The 23087-nt window shown below is 38.3% G+C and overlaps 2 pseudogenes across 1 annotated transcript; both read right to left on the bottom strand.

Moving 5' to 3' along the window:
- Positions 1-1529: 1529 nt before the first annotated feature.
- On the bottom strand, positions 1530-2445 carry LOC104597607 (dirigent protein 19 pseudogene; annotated as a pseudogene).
- Positions 2446-20735: 18290 nt separating this feature from the next.
- On the bottom strand, positions 20736-22877 carry LOC104597609 (dirigent protein 22 pseudogene; annotated as a pseudogene). The gene has a single exon (XR_016078676.1). The product of XR_016078676.1 is annotated as a dirigent protein 22 pseudogene (transcript).
- Between the last annotated feature and the right edge of the window lie 210 nt (positions 22878-23087).

Here is a 23087-nt window from a genome sequence, read left to right as displayed (position 1 = left end):
TTTTTTAAATATCAAATAAAAATATTTATATATTTATTTTATAAAACATTTTTTCTCAAAATCAAACTGGAATCGAACTGAGCTCGAGCTCGAACCTTATAAAACAATCTTGAGCCGAGTTCAAACCTTGTATTATTTGGCTCGGCTCGACTCTAATCCACCCCTACGTGTGGAACAGAAGCGTATGATTAATATATATATTTTTAATTTTTTTCTGAAAGCCCTTAGGCTAATAAATGCATAACTGATTGTGATTGAAAAAGACCTTAAAACGTCTTGACATTTATTGGCAAAACAAAAATTCTTGACATTTCACCAACTAATAAAACAAAAAAGTACAAAAGAAAACGGGGATCATTGTTGCTATCACCACAAAGGCTCGGGTATCTACAATTGATGACATTAATGGTACAATTGAAACAGTGACAAAGTGGGAATTCTAAGGGTAGTAAATCATAGATATTAATAAATAAAATAAAAAACAATACAAAATTTTCTTTTAAGATTTAGTTAGGAAAGAGTAAAAATGCAAATATGTACAGCATAAATACATACAAAATAATGCAAAATATAAGGTTTTACACTCTACATGTTTGCATTGTATTCCAAACTCAGCCTAAATCTCAGTTTGAAAGAAATACAAATACAAATTTGTAGAATATAAAATCTTATATTTTATATTATTTTATATATATTTATACTGTATATATTTGTATTTGTACTCTTTTCAAACAGAGCCTAAAGAGTAATTACCTGAATAATTGAAAGCAATAAGGCATCGTGATGATTCACGATCAACCTGGACAAACGGCCCAGTTCAAGGATGGTGTGGCCAGGACGATACAATAAGAGATCAGGAGAGAGTTGAGAGTTGAACTTGGTACTTGGTAGAGGATTGACCTGATGCGGAAGATTAATTTGTGTCCGTCACCAAAGATTAATCAGTGGTTTTTCCTCTACAACATTTGGATTGGGTTGGGCGCGGAGCCAGCTATTGCCTGTCATAACGCTTGTTGAGTTTGGTTCATTGATCATTGTGAATGTCTTTGAGCCCTTATTTATTTATTAGGGGCTGCAAATTTGATTTCTAAGGAGGATTGCAGTCCAAAAATCCCTATTTATTATTGTGTAAAGATCGATCCTTTGACCCAGATTCAAGTTGTCTGGGAACATACCCAGACTCAAATAGTTTTTTAGTGATTCCTGGCAGGTGGAAGCAGCTTTGTGATGTATTTCTCCATACATGTTAGGTACAGATGTCTCCTTCCACGGTTCAACCATTCCATCTTCCCCAGCCACGACACTAGACTGGAGACTGGAGAGAAGGAAAAAAAAAACGACACTCTTTAGCAAGAATTATTTCCAATTACAGAAACTTTAGCATATCATCTTAATTTCCATTCATGAGGTTAGCAAATTAAATTTACAGTTAAGCTTCTTCCCCAAGTACTTAACAAAATGCTGGCTCCTTTAACGATTTCTTAGATTAATAAATTTGGGTAGAAGAAAAACAAAGTCACAGAGATAAGTATGGGCAAATTGCAATATATATGTTGATCAGCTTAAAAAACCATGAACCAGGCAGCCATGATTAGAATCTCCACACCAATGAATTACAAGCTGGCTGAGCAGACAACATGCAGAACAACTCAGAGAAAGAAAATAAAGTGTTGAGGAAGACAAGACACATCAATAATGGAAGACATAGATATTATACTCAACAATAGCATCTCCCGTCTTAAGGTCTACGGTATGAGTACTGGCCTGAGCATAGCCCCTGGCAAACCGGAAAAGCCCACTTCCTCCGATTACCGGCATCTCTCTCACCTTGGTGAACACGTGGTTCCTCCCCAGAATGGTTATTGTGCTCCCGTTATACTTTCCTTCCATGAAAGCAAAATTCATGGCCATTAACAAGCCCAGATCACTTTGTGACGACGAGGTGTAGAAGCCTTGAGCTCGTCCAACAAGCTTCGAGCTCAGCTCTGGTCCTTCTGTCAAAGGATCATCGATCACCCTCACAATTCCAAACTGAGTAGGCGATGTGTCCGTGCTAGGCGCTGCTGCAACTCTGATAGATGAAGGATTACTGCCGCTAACTATGTCATGCCAGTAGAGGCGGAAGTGGCTTAGCTTCTCCTCCTTGAGTCCAATTGCCGCCGGACTTATGACCCTAGAGAATCCATGAGGTTTTCCTTCGGCATCGGCCTCTAGATTAGACAAGATGAAGAGGAGAACAATGAATGAGAGTGCCGACTTCATCAGCAGACTTTCAGCCATGGCTACCAAAAGGGTCTCAGACTCTAGAGTACCGGGGCCAAGCAACAATACTGGAGTGGATGGAGTTCTCCCCCTCTCTCTCTCTCTCTAATGGTGGTTGTATCAGATCGCACGGATCACAAAGACTTTTGATAAGAGGGTTGGTCAGTAAAAACCATTAAGGCGTGGCGGTTCTAGAAAAATGCTAATGCTTCTCTGAGGAGCGATTATAGGCTTATAGTTTAAAGCATGGTTTTCAAAATCGGACCGTAAAACGGGGAACCGGTCGACCGGTTCCGTTTTCTCCAAACCCGTTTTTTCTCCAAAACCATTGATTTTGGTCAGTAAATCGTTGAATCGGCCAATTAATCATTTGAACCGTTTGAACCGTCTGAACCGTTCAAATAGTTTTGACCCTTTTTCAAAATTTTTATTTTTATTTTTATTTTTATTTTTATTTTTGTCAGAACAGGCCAACCATTTGGGTTGAATGATCAGACTGTTTGAACCGATAACTAGACCTTTGACCGGTTCGGTTTTAACAACCATGGCTTAAAGTTTTCTTCAAGTTGATTCTGGGGCTACGGATTGGCGAAATGGTACAGGGCCCATACTTTCCACTTGTCCAATATTCTGAAGAAAGACCCACCATGGCTGGAAGGCTCCTACCATGAAAAATTTGGAAGTATACATTTGGTTAAGCGTGTCTATGGGTGAAAACCTGCTCACCTAACAGCTTAATCTTTTCTTTTCTTTTCAATAAACAAGAGAAAATTCAACAACAGTTTACTGTTTGATTCTTGTGGCTCATTATAATTAATAATTAAATTTCGACACAATGTATGGGAGGAGGGAGAAGCCGTGAAGGAGTATTAGAGAACAAAAGCCTATTCCGGACCTCACATCTCGGATAACAGCTTAAACTTTTAAATTCAACAGTTTCACGTTAGGTGAGACCCAAAGGGGTTTTTGATTGGAGGAATGGATTTATCAAAATCATTTCCTCTATAATGAGTGAATTTGATGTCCTCCCTTGATAATGGTTTTCGGATCTGAGATTAATGGGCAAAAAAATCAGTTTATAATATTATTACAAGCATTCAAGAATTAGGATCTAATTTCATGGAAATGAACTGATCAAGAGGGCCAAAAATCAGCTTCATTCAAAACTACTTAAGAAGTTAGGGCTGAGATTCATAAGATGCCTCCTACATATGAATCATCGAATTATCAACTCAAAATAATTTCTAAAAAGTACATCAAATTGCGTATGTATTTCAGCATGAAATTTTTGAAAAATAGAAAATAATTTAGTCATTTCTTTCATTAAATAAATTCATGTCATCCTTGAACAATCATCAATAAAAATAAAAAAAAATACTTATAACCATTATATGATTCTATTTTAATTGGACCCCAAACATCTGAATGGATTAAAGCAAAAGGACTCAATATACGACTATCAATTCTAGGACTGAAGGAAACCCGATGATGTTTCCCATATTGACACGATTCACACTGTAAAAAAGACAAATGACTCAAAGAAAGAACCAATAGCTTGAGTGTCTTGAGAGATGAGTGTCCTGACCGACAATGCCATTGTAGAGGAGTTAAGGAAGTCTAAAGAGCAACTTACAATCCACCACCGTCAAGATAATACAATCCACCGGCCTCATGCCCTCCACTAATCTTCTTCCCCATCTTAAGATCCTGAAAAACACAACATGAAGGAAAAAAATGTAATAGAGCAATTAAGGGTCTTAGTTAATTTACTAACATGAGATTGAATGGAAATTTATGCACATATAGAACAGATGATAAAGAAAGAGATGCAATGTCAACATTACCAACACATTAGATGGGGGAAGAGGAGCCATTGGTCAGGGTAACAATTTGAGATGTGAAAGTTTCAGCGAGGAAAGAAAACACACATGGAGTCTTGGTCATGTGATCAGAGGCTCCAAAATCAATAATCCAGGGAGAGGGTTTGGATGCCATACAGGATATACCTAAGTGTGTACGAGTGGCAATAGTATATTGTGAAGTAGCTTGAAAGAACTTCTCATACTCATCTCGTGGTACAATCATTATCAATCCTTCCCGGAAGCAGATGTAGATGTAGAAGGTGTTTGATTTGTTTGTTGGTTATCACTCATATCAACCCCACTAGCAATTGCATGATTAGCCCATGTAGATGGTGGGCTATGTAGATTATAACAAAAATTAACTGAATGTCTTTTCTTGCCACAGTGTGTACACTTCCTAACAGTATTATCTCTTCCTTTACCATGACCTCCCCTTGAGTCATGACTAGACTTGTTAATGGGCCGGGTAGCCCAATGGGACGGGCCGGCCCGGACCCTAGACAGGCTTGAGCATGTATTTTAGCCCGTGGGCTTGACCTCGGGTCTAAAAGCCCGAGCCTAACTATTTTACGAGCTGGGCATGGGATTTGTTAAAAAAGCCTAGCCCGAGCCCGGCCTGGCCTGACTTTTCCTAAACTACCTAACCCTAACCCTAAATACTTAAAAGTTTTCTTTTCATTCTCCTTTCTCACTCTCACTCTCAGAACCGGCAAACCCAGCTGCACCTGTGAACTCAGTCATCGACGGCCGACGCCACCAGAAGTAGTCATCTCTCTCTTCGGCAGTGATCTCTCTCTCTTCCTCTCTCCAGCCAGCACCATTTTCATCTTCTTTCTTCTCATTCTCAGTTCTCTCTCTTCTTAGAACTAGGTCTTCTATCTTCTCAGTTCTCTCTCCAGTTGGCGCCACCAGAACCTAGGCGCACCGTTTTCATTCTGCGAACTTAGGCACCGGCGGCTGGCGCCACCAAATCTAGATCGTCTCTCTTTCTCTCTCAAGCGGTAAGTTCTCTTTCTCTCTCTCTTTGGCCGGCACTGTTGTCATCTTCTATCTTCTCACTTTCTCAGTTTCTATTCTCACTCTCAGACTCTCAGGAATCGACGAACTTAGCCGGCACCATTCTCTCAATCCTTAAAGGGCACCGATGCTCAGACTCCTAGGTCGGGCTTCAGGCTTTTTATGAGGGCCGGGCTCGGTCCCAAGTTTTAGGCCTGTTGGTCGGGCTGGGCTCGGGCTCGGGCTTGAAAATTTTATGTTAATAAAGAGCAAAAGCTCAGCCCGAGCCCGACCCGGCCCGGCCCATGAATAGGTCTAGTCACGACCACCACCACAGCCAAACATGGAACCACCATGACCTCCTCAAGATGCATCTCCCCCTCTATTACCACATCCACCTCCTCTTGCTATAACAAATACTGATATGTCAGACGTTGTGGTACTCTCTATGGGTCCCAAAGGAATCCTACGAAACCGTGTAAATATTTCCTTAAGTGTAAGAAGAGCAAAACCACCCAATATTTGTGCTCTAATTGGTTCATACTTTGATTTTAGCCCCACTAAGAACCTAGTTACATCCAGTTGCTCCTCCTATTGTTGTTGAACTTTAAAATATGGAGTTAGGGGATGATAAACATTGAGTTCATTTTTGAGGTTTCTCATACGGGCATAATACTCTTCTAGGGTTTGATTCCCTTGCTATAGATTGAAATACTCTTGATAGAGCTGATATATTCTCGTAGTATTGCTGTGTCAAGAATAAAGTTTCTTGGCATCTTCCCATATGTCTTTGGTTGTATCTAAGAATATAAAGTTGACACTTATCTTGGGTTCCATACTGTTCCACAACCATGTCATAATTTGGGCATCTTCTTATTCCCATTCATCAAACCTAGAGATTCCGTTGATGGTTTATCTTCCTACACATGTTTCACCTTTCTCTTTGCCTTGGGAAAAACTTCCACTAACTTGGCCCATGGCACATAATTTTCACCATTAAGTTTAATTCAAGTCATCTGCACACCTAGCTAATCTGAGGGGATCATCACACTAGATTTCTGATCACTACCACCATCTCCAGTTGTTGCCATTGTGTCCCTCAACACTATGTCTAATGCTGAATTCTCAACCACCAAACAAATATTGCTGTCAAGGCAACGCTACAACAGTCTCCAAATCACTTATAACAGTCTCACAACTAGTCACAACCAACAAACTTGATGTAAACTAACATTCAGATCAAGAACTTGATGTAAACCACCATTCAGGCAGATTCAACTACCATTAAGATCAAAACCATTGATGTAAACTACCATTCAAATATATTCAGCCACTCCTTTCAGCAAAATTTTTTTTGGTTCTTTTCACACTACTACTGACAATTAATCACCATGACAACAATTCAAACAACCACACAAACCCTCTTGAAATTGTTCAATAGAGGGTAAACACTACAAACACCACCACACAACTAGGACTGTCACTTATGGTGACAACAGATATTAGACTAATATCCTAGGGCTGTCGCACCTTCCTAACACCTGTAATAGGGATTGCGATAGTCCTAAAAAATAATAAAATAGTGCCGCAGCCACCAAGTTGTGTACCTTAGATTTTGCAGCCCAGAGAAGGAGAAAAGAGAAGAAGGAGAGATCACAGGTCAGAAAACTTGAAGCCGCAGCCTTCTTCACCTTTGTTTAGCGCTCTGATACCATGTTTTAGCAGTTCGAACCAGTCTTGTTCTGAGAAAAAGAAGGAGAGAGAGAAGAAGAAGAAGAGGAAGAATCTGTCGAAGTAGAGAGTCTAAACCCTACTAGTCGACCATAATCTGTATTATATTGTAATTAGTGTACAAGGACAAAACTGCCCCTACTTAAGTATGGGACAAGAGAACTACAGAAGTAATACTAGAATTGCCACATCAGCATATAACTTAAAACATAATGAAAAGACTAATCTACCCTTACTCGACCAACTCTAACATGTTTGAACTTTTATACAAAATGGCTTGACTAGCAAATGCCTTCCTAGGTTAACATATGGGGAGGGTGGGGATTCAAAATGTGCAAGCTCAAGCAACAACTTGATTCATGCATATGTTCAGTTGATACATATCAACATGTGTACAACGAAGGTTCCTTTACAAACCAATGATGTAATAAACTGACCCACAAAACCAATGATGAGGGATATGATGCACCCAAACGATCAAATTGATTACTGGGTCTTAACTAGTCGAGCTGATGATCAAATTGAATTTTGCCTCTGGTTTGTCACAGCTCCATGATGAATCTTTCAGATTATTTTAGCAGTAGGTGGGTCACATGTATGATAATGACATTAATGAAGTAAAAAGGTCAGAGCGCGCGCTTAAAGAAGCTCTGTGTTTGTTAACTTTTCTCTTTGTTTCGTTCAGTTACTTCGTTCTTTCTCTTTTGAAATGGAAGAGCGCAAAGTTTACTCTCTGTCAGAGATCTCGCGCCATACCTCCAAGAAAGATGGTCGGGTTCTCATCAAGGGAAAGGTGACTTTAATCTTTCACATAATTATCTGCAAATGGCTTCCCATTTCTTTAGACCACTTTTGTTCTTCACTGAGATCTCATGGAATCTCAAGGTCTGTCTTAATGGGTATTTAATTATAAAATTTTCAGGTTTATGATGTAACCGATTTCTTGGAAGAACATCCAGGAGGAGAACCTCTCTCTCTCTCACGTATAGACACAAACACTTTGGAGACATGAGAGAATAGTGGTACATTACAGTAGGTAGTTTTCCTAATAAAGAGTGTCCAAGTACAGGCAGGACTAAAGCTAAAGTTAATGTGTTTCACTGGAGTTGGGTATGGAAGAGGACATCTAAGTCCTTGTCTGCTTGTCAATCCATCAATTTCTGTCCATGTATGGAAGATGTATGGAAGAGGACATCTAAATCCCTATCTAATTAAACTCTTGCATCTAAATAAAATCCTCCTCCACATGTGGCTCAATAATTAAAATGGCTAATGCAATAGCATCAACATCAGCATCAACTAGGCTTTGAGCCATTATTGAGCATAATAGATCCAAAGTAAAGAAACAGGTTGAATGGTTCAATTCATCCGATCAAGCAAGATTTCGTTGAATACTTGATAGGAATCAGTTCAAGATTCCTCTAAAATCGATTGACCATGAATTCAACAAGTATTTACCTAAATTCTAGTGGCAGTAACTATTTCAGACATTATTTTCTGACTCATACAAAAAAAAAGACATTAATATCATTTATCCTATCTACTACAGTTGTGGAACTTAAAGGGTGTCGATGGTAATTTGCTTAGCTCACAGGGCTGTGTTTGGTTTGAAAGAAAAAGAAAGGAAAGGAAGTTAAGTCAATTAACTAAGAGGTTTTCCTTCCTATTCTTTCAAACCAAACACAGTACAAGTGATTCACTGAAGAATCCCATCGTCCACATAATCCTATTAAGGAGTAAGGAGTATGAGGGAGATGGGTTGTCTATGGATCATCCCAGGAGTAAGGAGTATGACTAGCTAATGAACATTCAGTATTAGCATATTCAATTGTACTAAGCGATTTTAAAATTTTAAAAGAAGAAAATAGCACCATTCCGGGGGAGGGGGAGCATTCAATTAGAAAACAAACATGTGAATCACTTGGTATATGTTTGGCATCGATGCTGCAATTGCAGCACCGTTGATGTGTGGGTTGGGAATACCATTTTCTTAGTACATTTTTTTTTGTTTGAAATCGTTGCTGCTAGATAAAACATTTTCTAAAGCAACATTAACTTTTTGTGTTTGGTATCAATGCTCCAAGAAATGATTTTTACATTTTTACTCATTATCCAGTGCCACATCACTGCCCTATTTGCAGCAATGAGCTGTAGCTCCAGGAAACGCCAAATTTGACGTTGCTCCAAACCATGCCTTAGAAATCGGAAATGCATGGCTTGGAGCACCGCTTTCTATGGAAAAACGGTTCCAAACAGATAGCTGTTTCCTGGAACACCATTTTTTCTTATGTGGCACAGATGTGACACTGTTGCTCGGCAACAATGCCAAACAAACACTTGAATTATTGATAGGTCACAATCATCAGTTTGTGTAAACAAAAGAGTTAATTCACAATCACCAGTTTGTGTTAACAAAAGAGTTCATTAATTCATCATTCAAGAAAATTATAATTCACAAACACAACAACTTTTTGTGTTTGGCGGACGATTTGCAAGACGAAGAATTGCGGACGAAGCACCTTGCCGACGGTTATAGCACTGCAAAAACAAGGAGAAATGTCACGATTTGTTAGAAAAAAACACCTTGCCGGTGGCAAGGCGGGGGATTAACGGGTGTTGATTGTTAACTTACCGACGTCCACTAGTCCGCGTCACTGTGTTCCAATAAAGAACTCCAAAGATCGTCTGCAGAGGGTGTCCACTTCTGTTCGTGGTTAGGGCTTCAATAGAATGTTTATTGTGGGACGGTAGATCCGTGTTCCACCAGACCAAAAACTCAAAATGCCACGTCAGATGACACATCAGTGCCACATCACTTGTGCGTTTCGTGAAACGGCTAGCTGTTGGGGTGCTTCCCCCAATAACTCGTCTAACAGAAACCGGTGAAAAAAACGTTTATCAGTGTTTTTTTCAATAAACACTTTTGCCAATAAACAATAATGATGGCGCACGATCTGACTATTCCTAGCTGGAGGACGATTCAGACTCTAGGTGGACGACGAGTTGGATTGGTCTGCAAAACAATCTATCAGAGAACCCGGGGTGGCTAACCCGGCGAGGTCGCTCTGATGCTTAAGTTAGTATGTTGTAAATGCGAGTTGAATGCTTGAGAGATTGAGTACTAGAGAGTAGACTAATCACGCGTACCTCTTTTTTTTTCTCTTCTTCCCCCGGGTCTTTGGGGTTGGTGCCTTTATATAGGCATTATTCAGTGTGGGCCTCATGTACCACATCCGAGATTTCCGGGAGATCGTGCCTAACCGGTCCGAAATCCTATCATGCACGTTGACCACCTTCCAGAACGTTCGGTACGTGGGCCAACTTCCAAGAATCGTGGGAGTGTCGAGATATGCATGCCGAATTTGTTGGCGAGCACATCTCGCAGGTCACCACCTGGACCTCAATCAGGCCAGCACGCCCTCGAGGGAGGTCGCTCCTTGCATCAAGGTCACTTCGGACAGTGACGAGGTGCTACAAGTCAACCCTGGACGAAGTGCTTCTAGCCGACCTGAGTTGTAGTCGAGGTCGCTAGGTTGGCGGTGAAGGCAAATCGCCAAGTTTGGGCAAAGAGAAACCACGATTTGAGACTCCAAATCATTGCTTAGGTGGTGTCTATGTGTCAAATAGCTGTTCCAAGATGCCATGTGTCATGATGTCATTGGAGGGCCAAATCCACCCTCATCAAATAATTTCAAAGCCAATAAACGTTTATTGCGCCAAATGCTAATATGACGCTGAAATGGCAACGTTTTTTCAGCAAACGTAAATGGAACCAAACATACTCTACATCACCGCCACATTATTGTACCATTGGCAGCAATGTGCTAAAACTTGAAAAAATATCAAATTCAACATTTCCTCAGACCACGCTTTATTGATTTCCATGGTGTGGTATTGGGCTTTCCGGAGAATGGAACCAAATATGAAGCTGTTTTTTGGAAACCACTTTTTCTGATGTGGAAACGGTATCAATGCCAAACACTGTGATGATGTGCATGACAAAATATTATGAGTGTAAGGCAGCGGAGTAATTGCAATTTGCAACCAATATTCTTATAATTTGAAAAGATAAATAAGTAACTAAGAGCCCAATTGGAAGGGCTTCTTCAACTTTGATTGAGGTACATGGACCGAGTTGCATAAAAGAAACTAATGCATGCCCCCCCCTCCTCTTTCTTCTTTTTCGTCTTTAGTTTTGTGCGTTAAGTATGTGCTAAAAAAGTACACCAAGGTTGCATCCTACATATTTATACATACAATTTAAATATAAATGTATACAATTTAAATACATACAAAATAATACAAAATACAATATTTTACACACTACATATTTATATTTATATTCCTTTCAAATTAGGCCTTAATAATAACAGGATGCAAGCACACATACTCATCATGAGAACCTGTAAAGGCATAAAAGGGATACCGAGTGACACTTGAAGGTGCCCCGGCAGCTGCACTTAAAAGGTTTTTTTTTTATATGCTTTATTTTAGAGTTAGGATCTTCTATCAACAAAACATGTTTCAACCCTTTACCAATATGATCTTACACCGCACATTTAATCATGAGATTGGAACCCACCCACCATAAAAGTGGGACCCGCCATGTATGAGATGTCCGGTGTGAGATAATGTTGGGTTAGAACATGTTTTGTTAGCAGGTAGTCTGGTCTCTTTATTTCATGGGACATATTCCTAATAGAAAGTTGCAAGAGGCTGTTGGCATGGTGTGAGCACGGGCTTGCGTTGACCAAAACTGATTTGGTGTCCCCATCTCAACCGATGTAAACTCGAGATCCCATATGATAGGGAAGATGCCGTAATAAATTCAAGGCTATAACTGATTCACACAACCTTTTTACATTGGATGGTGTGAAAATTAGTCATATAATTTCTACTAGGGATGTCAATAGGTCGGGTTTGGCACCGATTTACCCAACCTTATAGGGTTTAACCTGGTTACGACCCAACTTGACCCATATAATTTCTAATGTATTTTTTCTAACACATTTTGAAGACCTAAAATACATTAATTTAACTAAGGAAATTGTTTTATAGATTATAAGGTGTTATTTTTTCCATTTAAAAAATAAAAAAAAAATTAAAATCAACATATAAATAAATTATAAAATTTAACCCTATAAAGTTAGAAATCAAAAAATTGTAAGAATACTTGGTATATATGCAAGGTATCATATATATATATTAAATGTTATCGTTATTTAACATAACATCTATACTGGGAACGGATAGGGTATAATATTAGGCTAAACCTGATCCATACATTGTTGAAAAGCATATAACTTTATGTATTAGGTGTTGAATTTAATAATATTTTGAATTTTATGTGAAGGATAACTGATAGTTTATGTGTTTTTACATGTTTTAATCAATTATTTGGAATTTTTTTGTTTGTGTTATTTTACTTATTTATTGCTTATATATAACAAGAAATAATAGAAAATTGGATACGGGTTCTAAAACCAACCCTCTCTATCCTTGAATGTGGGGAGGGTAGGGTCAGGGAGGGTTTCAGTTCTCAAAATTCAACCTGATCCGGGTTTTGAGGTAGATATGGGTTAAGAGATTTAGGAAAATGGGTAGGGTCTAGAGTTTACAAAACCCTCTCCACTATCTATTGTAAGACTGTACTAAAGTTTAAAATTTATGGCATGGAATAAACAATAAACCCTCTCCCTCCCCTCCCCCCCCCCCCCAAAAAAAAAAAAGAAATGAATGAATAAGTCAAAACCAATACAGAAACCAGGGTCAAAAGTGACAATGTTAAATTCACATTGGCGCCCCAGAGAGCATTCCCCATTGGCTCCCCAAATGCACATCTCAACGTAAATGGCGATGGACAGGGATTAATAGGGAATCCTCAATTGAGGTCGGGGTCGGGAATGGGGATTAAGGTTCCTGCCTCGCCTTGACCCCAATCATATATATATTAAATATATTATTATATTATTTTTATATATCAAAATATATTTAAAACATTATTTATAATTTAAGTTTTTTATTTATTTTAAGTAAAATTTAGTTTTTACCTTTCTTTTTTTGGTTAATTTATTGCACTAATTCAAGTTGGTTTCTTAGATCAACCATGAAAAGATCTGCCTACAAGACCACACACTATACACAAGATTCTACCATTGCCCTCCAGATCTCATGCCCACGAGAACTCTGTCCACGTTTATCTCAATTATACATAAAAAACATTTCATCATTCATATAATATTATGCAGGGGGAGATGCTCCCAATTCACGAGGAGTAATGTATTGTGGGTAGAAGATCTGGAGTCCACATTTGAAATATATTTTATAATTAATTGTTGTTATTGATGACGAGATGTCTAAATATGCGCATCCAGAAGAAAATGGAAAGAAAAAGATAAAAAGAATAGCAAAATGATGGAACACGTCAGAAAGTTCACTTCTGCTCCTTTAAAAAAGGAGAGCATAGGGAAAGATTTTTCCACCATGGGTGGGTAGTTGGAAGACGTTTTTGCATTCTAAACGGAGAGTTGTCGGTTTCATACGCGTGGGATTTCTAGGCTGAAAAGTCATCTCAAGACCGAAGATGTTGCTTTTCATTAAGATTTTGACGGACTAAATGTTTAGCTAGATGGTTTGGTTGGTCATGATTACTAATAGTTTTTTTTTCTTTTCTTTTCTTTGTTGTGGGGTAAAGTATATATTATTGCCCTATATATTTCAGGTGTAGTGGCAATTATCCTCTTAAACATTTATTTACAACCATGGATCGAAATTTCCACATGATATATTTGTATTTATTTTAAATTGAGCCTAAATCCACATTTATTTGCAACAGTGATTCTCTTGAAAAGTTATTTGCAACAGTGATTTCAACAAAACCCTCTTTGCCATTAAATTATGTGATAGAAAAGTTAATTTACCAAATCTCTAAAAGGAATGGCAGGATCTATCGTATGGACATTAAAACTATTGCGGAATAGGTGGACGAATTTTAAAAATTTCCTACATTCCTTCCAACTGCGAATCGTATTCCCTGATTTTAGAATTAAAATTTAAGGATTTTACTTAAACCAAATCAGACCAGATTTGAACCAAAAGAAAGGGAGGGATTATACCTGATCCAGATGTGCAGTATCTCCCAAAGTTGGTGTTCGCACCCAAAGAAAATCCCAAGATCAGCTCCCACTGAAGATGACACAGTGAGGATGGAGCCGAACCAGCAGTGTTCGTCCCACGAACCAGGCTCTTCTAAAGAACTTGATGGAAGACTATGAGCACCACACGTACAATCAAGAACCTTTCTTGATTTTCTCTACCTGAGAACTCGAATTGGCAGAAAGGTGGCGGTTGTTGCTGGAGGAGAATGCTAGAGAAGAAGATGGCGAACTGCTATTTTCCTCTCTAGGGTTTCTGAGATCTAATATTCAGAATGCAGGTGGTTTATCTGCGAAATCCCTTAGGTTCGAATTCTTGTAATTCGAAATTAGGGTTTTTCCTCCTCTTTCTTAGTGATCAAAAAGCCTCCTAATCATATCAGGAGTTGCCCTTATCCAAATCTGTATTTGGATCAGTACTCTTCTTAATCTTATATGTAGATTATATTAGCTTTTGGGCTTAACCTAATCTCAGATCCGCCCCCTTAAGTGACTGATCAAATCAGCCCAGATCGAAATGGGCTTTAGGCCCATTAAGTAATGAGTGCTCAATAGTCTCCCAAACTATTGCCCAGTTGGGCTTCTTTGTATGGCATGGGTCCCAAGCATTGACCTACACACCAGCCACATGGGTTCGGCCCAGCCTCTGTTACAAGGCCTAGCTGAATTCACTGAGAAGCCCAATGAACCCCTTGAGCCCATCACATGGACCCTATGGGTCCAACACTTACACTAAGTGGTCCCTGGGCCAAGCCATCTTATAAAAACTTAGGGACTGTGAGCAGATGCAAGATTAGCCCATCAGGTATTATCCTAAATGGCCTTATACTTAACCTCTCAGCCCATAATGATCAAACACTATCTGACAAGAGAGGACCTCTCCCTCGGCTGCAAGGAACAGTGTTGCACTCTCTACTCACATGGATCCCGGGAATTATAACAATTTGCAAACATTTTGAAACATGTAAGTATATATCATATATATAAATTTTGCAAAACAAAATTCCAACGATTGAAATCAGCTGCTGGCAGTTTGGTTTCCATCAGAGAGAGTGCATCCCCGATCATTACCTTTATCCGACAAAGGGGTTGATCCCGTCACTATGATCACCCACTTAGATGAATTCTCAGACTATCCCAACATACCTAGGTTTTGACCCCCGCTAAGGATCTCACTGATTGACATATCAAAGACAGTCCGATCCGACACCTAGTGCAGTACCATAATCGGGTCTAGGGGTCAGATGTAACTTTTCAGTTTTGCCCATCAATCTCCAAGGTTCAGGGCAATATTGGAAATCTGGTCCGATTCAAGGGTTCAAGTAATCCTACACTACGTGTGCCTTGGGTCTCACCCTAGCGGTTGAGACAAGCCACCCCAACAGTTGGCAGCACACCAGTGTCAGTCTTGGCAGGATAGATCTCCCCAGATTTATCTAACAGCTGTGAACGTTTAAAACTAACACAAGTCTCATTAAGTGTCCAGTTTTAGGATCTTACACAGAAGCATACCACACAACATGAATCAAACATGTACTTTATTTATTTACATTAAGTATTAAAAGAACATCAAAATTCGATTGAAGCTAAGGGCATACAAAAACTGTCCAACAATCTCCCACTCAAGAAACTTCTAGAAAATAGAAATTACCACAAAAAAAAGCCAAATGAAAACTTGAAATTGCAACAAACACAACATGTGCAAATATCAATTAAATCAATAATAAATGGAAATAAAAAACAAACATTAAACTGAATACCAGCACTTCTTTTCGAAAATTATTAGGAAAAAGAACAATTTGAAAACCTAAAAAAAAATTAAAATTCAAAATTAACCGAAGGGATGCTAACGGTGAGTAAGGGTGTCAATGGACCGGTTTTGGATTGGACCCCGTTCAGTCCAAAATCAATTTGGACGGATTGGATGGACCAACAAGATATATTGGATTGGACCAATCTAGTCCAAAATATTTATTAGATTGGATTGGACCTGGCCCATCCGTACCAAATTTATATTGAATTGGGTTGGATTAAGCGAATATCTAATCCATTGATATAAGATAAGAATATATGTATCAATGGATTGGGTTTGGATTGAAACCAATCTAAATCAAAATGAATTTGAATTGACTAGATGGTCCCGACATTGAATTGGACCAGTCCAAATTGGTCGAAAACATTTATTGAATTGGATTGGACCTGATCCATTTATAATGGACTCACATTGGACTGAAACGTATTGAACCAAATCCAGTCCAATTGACACCCCTAACGGTGAGGGATCTTTGTCACAAGCGAAGATTCAAAAGGGTAATTCCCACTACCGAAAATACAGGGTAGTATTCTGTAATTTAAGAAAGTTGCTCAATTATCAACAACCTAAGAACGTTCCTTTCCTATCGTTCATCAAGACTCCAGTCTTTGGAAGCATACTTGGGATATTAAAATTGGATCCAAGTTAATTAAGGCTTTTGGGTTATCCATGAATGCAGGCTTACAGGAGAGTTCCCAATTAGTACACTGGATTTTGGGCCCAGTGTCATTTTGGTTTTCGAACTTTAAAATGTAACAATTTAATACCTAAGCTTTCAAAACATGATAATTTAATACCTACTGTTAATTAGCTGTTGACTAGCCATTAAGTGTATTTGAAAAAAACACAAATGTCCTTCAAGTGTTATTCAATTTATTTTATCAACCATTTAAACGTTGATAAAAAATTAATAGTCTCAAATTCTTGTCTTTTTCCATTCAAGAATGTTGGAGTCACGTTTGAGTGGGCATTTTAGTGACCCCAAATTTCTTGAATAGAAGAAGCAAGGATTTAAGGCTATTAATTTTTTGTCAATTTTTGGATGGTTGATAAAGAAAATTAGATGACACTCAAAGGGCACTTGTGTCTTTTTCCAATGCCACTTAACGGCTGGTTAACAACTAGTTAACAATAGGTACTAGATTGTCTTGTTTTGAAAGTTCGGGTACTGAATTATTGCATTTCAAAGTTTGGGGACCAAAGTGACACTAGGCCCAAAGTACAGGGTACTAATCAGGAATTTTCCCTTTTTCTTTTCAATTTTCTAGTTGAACTGTATCCATAATCCATAACCTATCATAAATTGTCAATGACTAAACCAAACTTTTGAATTTAAAGTTCGGGTACTGAATTGTTGCATTTCAAAGTTTGGGGACTAAAGTGACACTAGGCCCAAAGTACAGGGTACTAATCAGGAATTTTCCCCTTTTGTTTTTCAATTTTCCAGTTGAACTGTATCCATAATCCATAACCTATAATAAATTGTTAATGACCAAACTTTTGAATTCACATAATATCTTTAACTTTTTTGGGGTTATTTACTAGAACACCCTCTCTTGTTCCATGGGTTTACTTAAATCTACCCTACAGTTTTAGCTATTTACTTAATAGACCTTTCACTAAGAAGTATATGTTTTGCCATCTGAAAATAATAACTTGATCACCTAAATGAGCGAAAAATGTTCAAAGGCATGACCCATAATTGTTTATTCCAAAAATATCCTTAATAGTTTATACAAAAAACAAAATTGACCAAATAGAATTGAATTATAGGATAGATTTTAATAAATTCATAAAACTATAAGGAGTGTTTTAGTAAACAATTCTTTTTTTATTTGTTTTTATTTTCTACCTCCACCCTTGATCGTTCCACTCAACAGAATCTGAATCTGGTTTGTTTTTTATTTAGGCCACAACACTAAACTATCCTAACGAATCCATTTCTTGGTATAAATTTCTATTTACACATCAAATATGTCTACCCACTCCTAATGACATATTTATTTGATTTTTTTAATGAACTGTTGATATTTAACACTAACAATGGAAGTCCAAGGAATTAAAATATTATATATGAGTACACGATTTCAGCTTGGTTCAAAAGTTGGGCCTTAGTGGGCTTCAGCTTTGACTGTAGTTAGACTCATGTTCGACCCCACCACTACCTTGGGGCTTGGGCTGTGTACGTGTCAATTCAATTCGACAGATCTGAACCGACTGAGATGATTATATCGGTTCTGGTTTTGTCATTTTATTCCGATTAATAATTGGATCAGTTTTGGTTTTTATTTGTTACAAACTAATTCAATTCAGGCACAAACTAATTGTTTTGTTAATAATGTATAAAGATTCCTTAGTTCTTTTTAATTCTTATTATACTTTATATGTAAAAGCATAAATTTGATAGATAATTTCGATTAGAAGCACTTGATTTATTAATATATAAATAATTTATTATTTTACTGTCATTTTTATTAAAAAAATATTATCAAAAACCAAAATTAGGTTGTTATTTATTTAAATAATTATAGCTATCATTATAATTGTGTCTATTCAGGTCAAACCTGATTATTGTCACGAAAGAACCACTATTGTCATGAATAATCAAACTAGCTCCAGATTTTGAACTTGGAGTGTCCCCGTCAAAGTTGAGTTTCAATTTCTATGGTGGAGGGGTCTGATCTAACGTTGTGGTTGTAAAGAAGTAGTTGTAGAAACCACTAACCACATTTCAAAAGCTATGAGACACAGAAGATGGTGCATGAATTTGAAAGATAAGTCGTGCTTTATGGATGATAAATTCCGGACTCCATCTTTGACGATTAAAAATAATGTTGTTTCTAGCAAGCCAGATTGTCCAAAGAATGGCAGTGATTTTCCAAGCTGTAAGATCATTGGTCTCAAGTGTGTCAATAGGCTAGAACCAGTGAGAGAGACAATCAGTGAAATTTTGATTGGGAAATCAGTAGTTCGAATACCAAGGTCAAATCCAAATTTGTTCCACTATTTCTTCAACTTCTTCACAGAAGGGACAAGCTGAATCAAATTTGGTTCCAAATCTTTATCGGACGAGCTTGTGTAGGAAGAGTGTTATGAATGATGCGCCATATGAAGATTTGACATTGTAGACAGATGCCTTTAATCTTCTGGAAATGTCTCCACGTGAAGTCATCAGAAATAAGGTGGGCACAGGAGTTGCTTGGTTGGAAGGAAGCCAAAAGTTGATAGTCGGAAGGAAGCCGTTGTATAATGGCCATGTGGTGTGAAGCTCCAGATGAGTTTTTCTTGCATTGGATTTGCAGTGAGTGGCAGTTGAATTTCTAAAATTGTTTGAGCAGTAGAGGCATCAAAAATTGAGAAGATAACATCCCTACACCACGACGTGCTTTCATGGTTGATTAGTTCTGCAACTCTCAGTCCTTGGGGAGACCTATTAACTTGGTGAAAATGAGGGTTTTGCGGTAACGAGGGATCATGGAGAGCTTCAATGCTCCAATAATCACCAACTAACCAATGGCAGCAGCCTTGTCTTAGATTAACTCTGCGTACGTTTTAAAATTCCATTACAGATGTAGGAATTAGTGGTTTTAAAATCTGCACACCAGAAGTTTGTATTCCTTAGATATTTGACACATAGAACCTCTGACCATAAAGCATTGGAATTATTGAGATCTCCAACCCAATTTCAAAATTAACGCCTCATTTTTAAGATGGACATCCCTGAAGCCAAGTCCACCCAGATCCTTTGGGCTTCATTTGTTTTAGGTGTAAATTCAGTTTTACATCTATGGAAAATGTGAATCAGTTTAGTTATCGGTGAAAATTGGGACTCGTAGATTTTGAAAATTTACACTGATCATGTTTGGTCGTTAAAGTGTAAATTCGGTGAGATGGGAGCTAATGTAATGGATACAATGGTACTACATTGCATTCAATGAGAGCGTAGACATAGAATAGGTTGAAGATGAAACCTAAGATGGGAGCTACTGTAGTCGACACAGAATAAGGAGTGCTGAGAGAGTTGCCGCGCCATCACCATTTTTGCTCGAATATAGGCCTGAGTTCGTTGCTACGACAGGGGAATCATGCTATCAGGAAAAGCTTCACGTGGTCACTGCTATAGTCGATTCTACTTTCTTAGCAGATGGAACAGATTTTAAGTGATGGTTTCAAGGAGGTCAAGATCAAAGTGAAGAAAGAGGAAGGACTGTCGTACGTTCTACGTTTGTGTGAAGGAGAAGATGATCTACAGTATCTTCGGGTGATTTCAGTGATTCAAAAAATAGAACAGAGGAGGAGGGAAGCAGAGGAAGAAGAAGAAGAAGAAAAATGAGGAGAAGAGAGAAAGAGAGAGAACGAAAGAGAGACAGATGGAGAGAGAAAGGTCGGAGAGTAGCTGCACCAAAATTCTAACTATTTCGATTGGTATTCAGGAGTTGTTCTGCAATCCCCACGATCCAAATATATTAACTAAAAATCATAGTTGAAAGATTGCATTCATTTATTTTAGGGAAAAATTATCCATTACTACCCTTTACTATCACTTTGTTTCCCAAATTTTAAAATGTGAAAATTCAATACTTAAACATTTAAAACGTAATAATCCACTATTTGCCCTTAACTATCTATTAACCAGTTGTTAAATGGCATTTGAAAAAGACATAAATGCCCTTCAAATGTTATTTAATTTTCTTTATCAATCACCTAAACATTGATAACAAATTAATAGTCTCAAATCCTTGCATTTTCCATGGGCACTTGTGTCTTTTTCAAATGTCACTTAACGGCTGGTTAATATTTAGTTAATAATAGGTACTGGATTATTATATTTTGAAAGTTTAGGTACTGAATTGTCGCATTTTAAAGTTTGGGGACCAAAGTGGCACTAGTCCCAAAGTGCATGGTACTAATCGGGAATTTTCTTTTTTTTTCTTATGCTTTTGTATAAATGTGTTTTGCACTCTACATATTTGTATTTGCACTCTTACCAAATTGAGCCTTAGGCTTAGTTTAGAAGAATATCTCTCGATGATAGTACCAGAAATGATGATGTACTATCATCGAGAGATAGAGATGTGCTGTGGGACGTTGTGGGACAGTACCAGACTGTGCTCCATAATGTCCCACGGGCCACAACACATCCCACCATGTATTGAGAAATATTCTTAATACATGGCGGAGATGTGCTGTGAGACTTTGTGGGGCGTAGTCTTGTGGGAGGCTGATAAGGGCCTGTTTGGCAAGTCTTTTTGAGAAGATATTCTCATAGCTCTGACAATCAATAGACGCATTGAGCTTTTGACATAAGATCTGGGCAGCCCGAAGATCGTTTGCCAGACACGTCTTTTCGTGCATTGTTTTGGGTCTTTTCGCGCGAGATTAAAACGTGAAAGACGTGAGAAGATTCATTTGGAGCTTCCCGAAATCAGCCCAAAATGGACTTCGTGCGTCTTTTTGGTGCCGCGTCTTTTAACGGCAAGATTTTTCACGTGCCAAATAGAAATAGACCGATTTTCAGTCTTCCAACTTATAAACAATCGAAAGACCGTATAAAAAGACGTACCAAACAGCACCTTAATCTCACAATAAAATAAGAATATATCAGCCTCTAAAAAACATCACATTTTTTATTCAAGCTCTAACGCGATCATATTTCATTGGGCGCCCCCGATCTCAACAGATGTAATTTCGATATTTAAATGAGATCTCATTTTCATTGGGGTCGCATGCGAGAGATGCGACATGGTCGGTCAACTTTACTGCAACAGTCACACTCGTCTGTGTTATTGTTGCGATTGTGGGGGTAGGGCTATCCGCCTATCCCCGCTGTCTGTAGCCTATTTTTCATTTCTATCAAAAAGAAAAAAAAAAAAAAAACAAAACAATTCACTGCAGTATCTGAAGTCTGAACCCCTTAGAAAGGGTTAACCTTGGCTGTTGGGGCCCAACAGCGGCTGTTGAAACAGTTTTTGGGTTGGGCAGTTCACCTAATCATGCCTATGCTTTGGTTTTTAATAAAAATAAATTAAGATATAATTATTAATTAATTTATTTTTAAGATAACATTGACATTTCCAAAAATTCTCTCAACACAACAAACTGTTAGCCCCCAACAGCTAAAAGTTTTTTCCCTCAGAAATGGGATCATCAGACCACTTTTAGGGCCGTCACCGATTCAAACAACTTTCTAGATCGGATGGTGAGAAGTGCATGTGAACACTAGTCATATATAATTTTCTACTAATAAACTAATAAGTTCAATGTATTAATGACCCAAAGTCACAAACAAATACGAAATTTTAACTGAGACAATAATGCATATAGGAAGGTAAGCACGACATATCTCCTCCATAAGAGAAGCAAAGCAGACTACAGAAGCGCTCAAAATCGGCAAGAGAAAATGACAGAAATCAATAGTGGAAGACATAAACATTGTACTCAACGGTAGCATCTCCTGTCTTCAGGTCGAAGGTATGGGTTCTGGCTTGAGCGTAGCCTCTAGCAAACCGAAACAGCCCACTTCCTCCTATCACCGGCATCTCTCTCACCTGGGAGAAAACGTGGTTTCTCCCCATTATGGTTATCGTGCTGCCGTTGTACTTTCCTTCCATGAAAGCAAAATTCATGGCCATTAACAAGCCCACATCCTTCTGTGATGCCGAGGCATAAAACCCCTGAGCCTGTCCGACATGCTTCGAACTCAACTCTGGTCCTTCTGTCAGAGGATCATCGATCACCACCACAGCGCCAAAGCCGGTAGCCGAAGTGTTTGTCGTCGGCGCCTCTGCGACCCGGATGGCAGTTGCGTTACTACCGCTAACAATGTCATGCCAATAGACGCGGAAATGGGTTAGCTTCTCTTTCTTAAGCCCAAGTGTTGCCGGATTCAGGACCCTAGAGTAACTTCCCTCGGCAGTGCCCTCCAAGTTAAAGAAAATGAAGAAGAAAACCATGAACCAGAGAGAAGATTTGAGAAGCCTTCTATCCATGATTCTGGACTCTGGACTCTGGACTCTGGACAATGGACAAGACGATTAATGGAGGGTGCTATTCTATATATATCAATCTGCCAAGAAATAAAGTAGTCTCAGTCAATGCTATGCAGGTTAAGTTTTGAACAAGCCAAATACTAAAAAAATTATATATTTAAAGAAAAAAGGAGTAGGTCGAAACCGGTAAAGAATCAAAGACGGCTTGTCCCTGAACAAGCCAAGAAGAAATTGTTTTCTTGCTTCAATTTTTTTAAACTTAAATTCCGAGGCCGTGTTT

Source organism: Nelumbo nucifera, chromosome 7, assembly GCF_055504915.1.
Source record: "Nelumbo nucifera cultivar China Antique chromosome 7, China Antique-T2T, whole genome shotgun sequence".
Taxonomy (NCBI): domain Eukaryota; kingdom Viridiplantae; phylum Streptophyta; class Magnoliopsida; order Proteales; family Nelumbonaceae; genus Nelumbo; species Nelumbo nucifera.
Note: the sequence above shows the minus strand (reverse complement) of the source record. Positions and strands in the feature narration are given on the sequence as shown.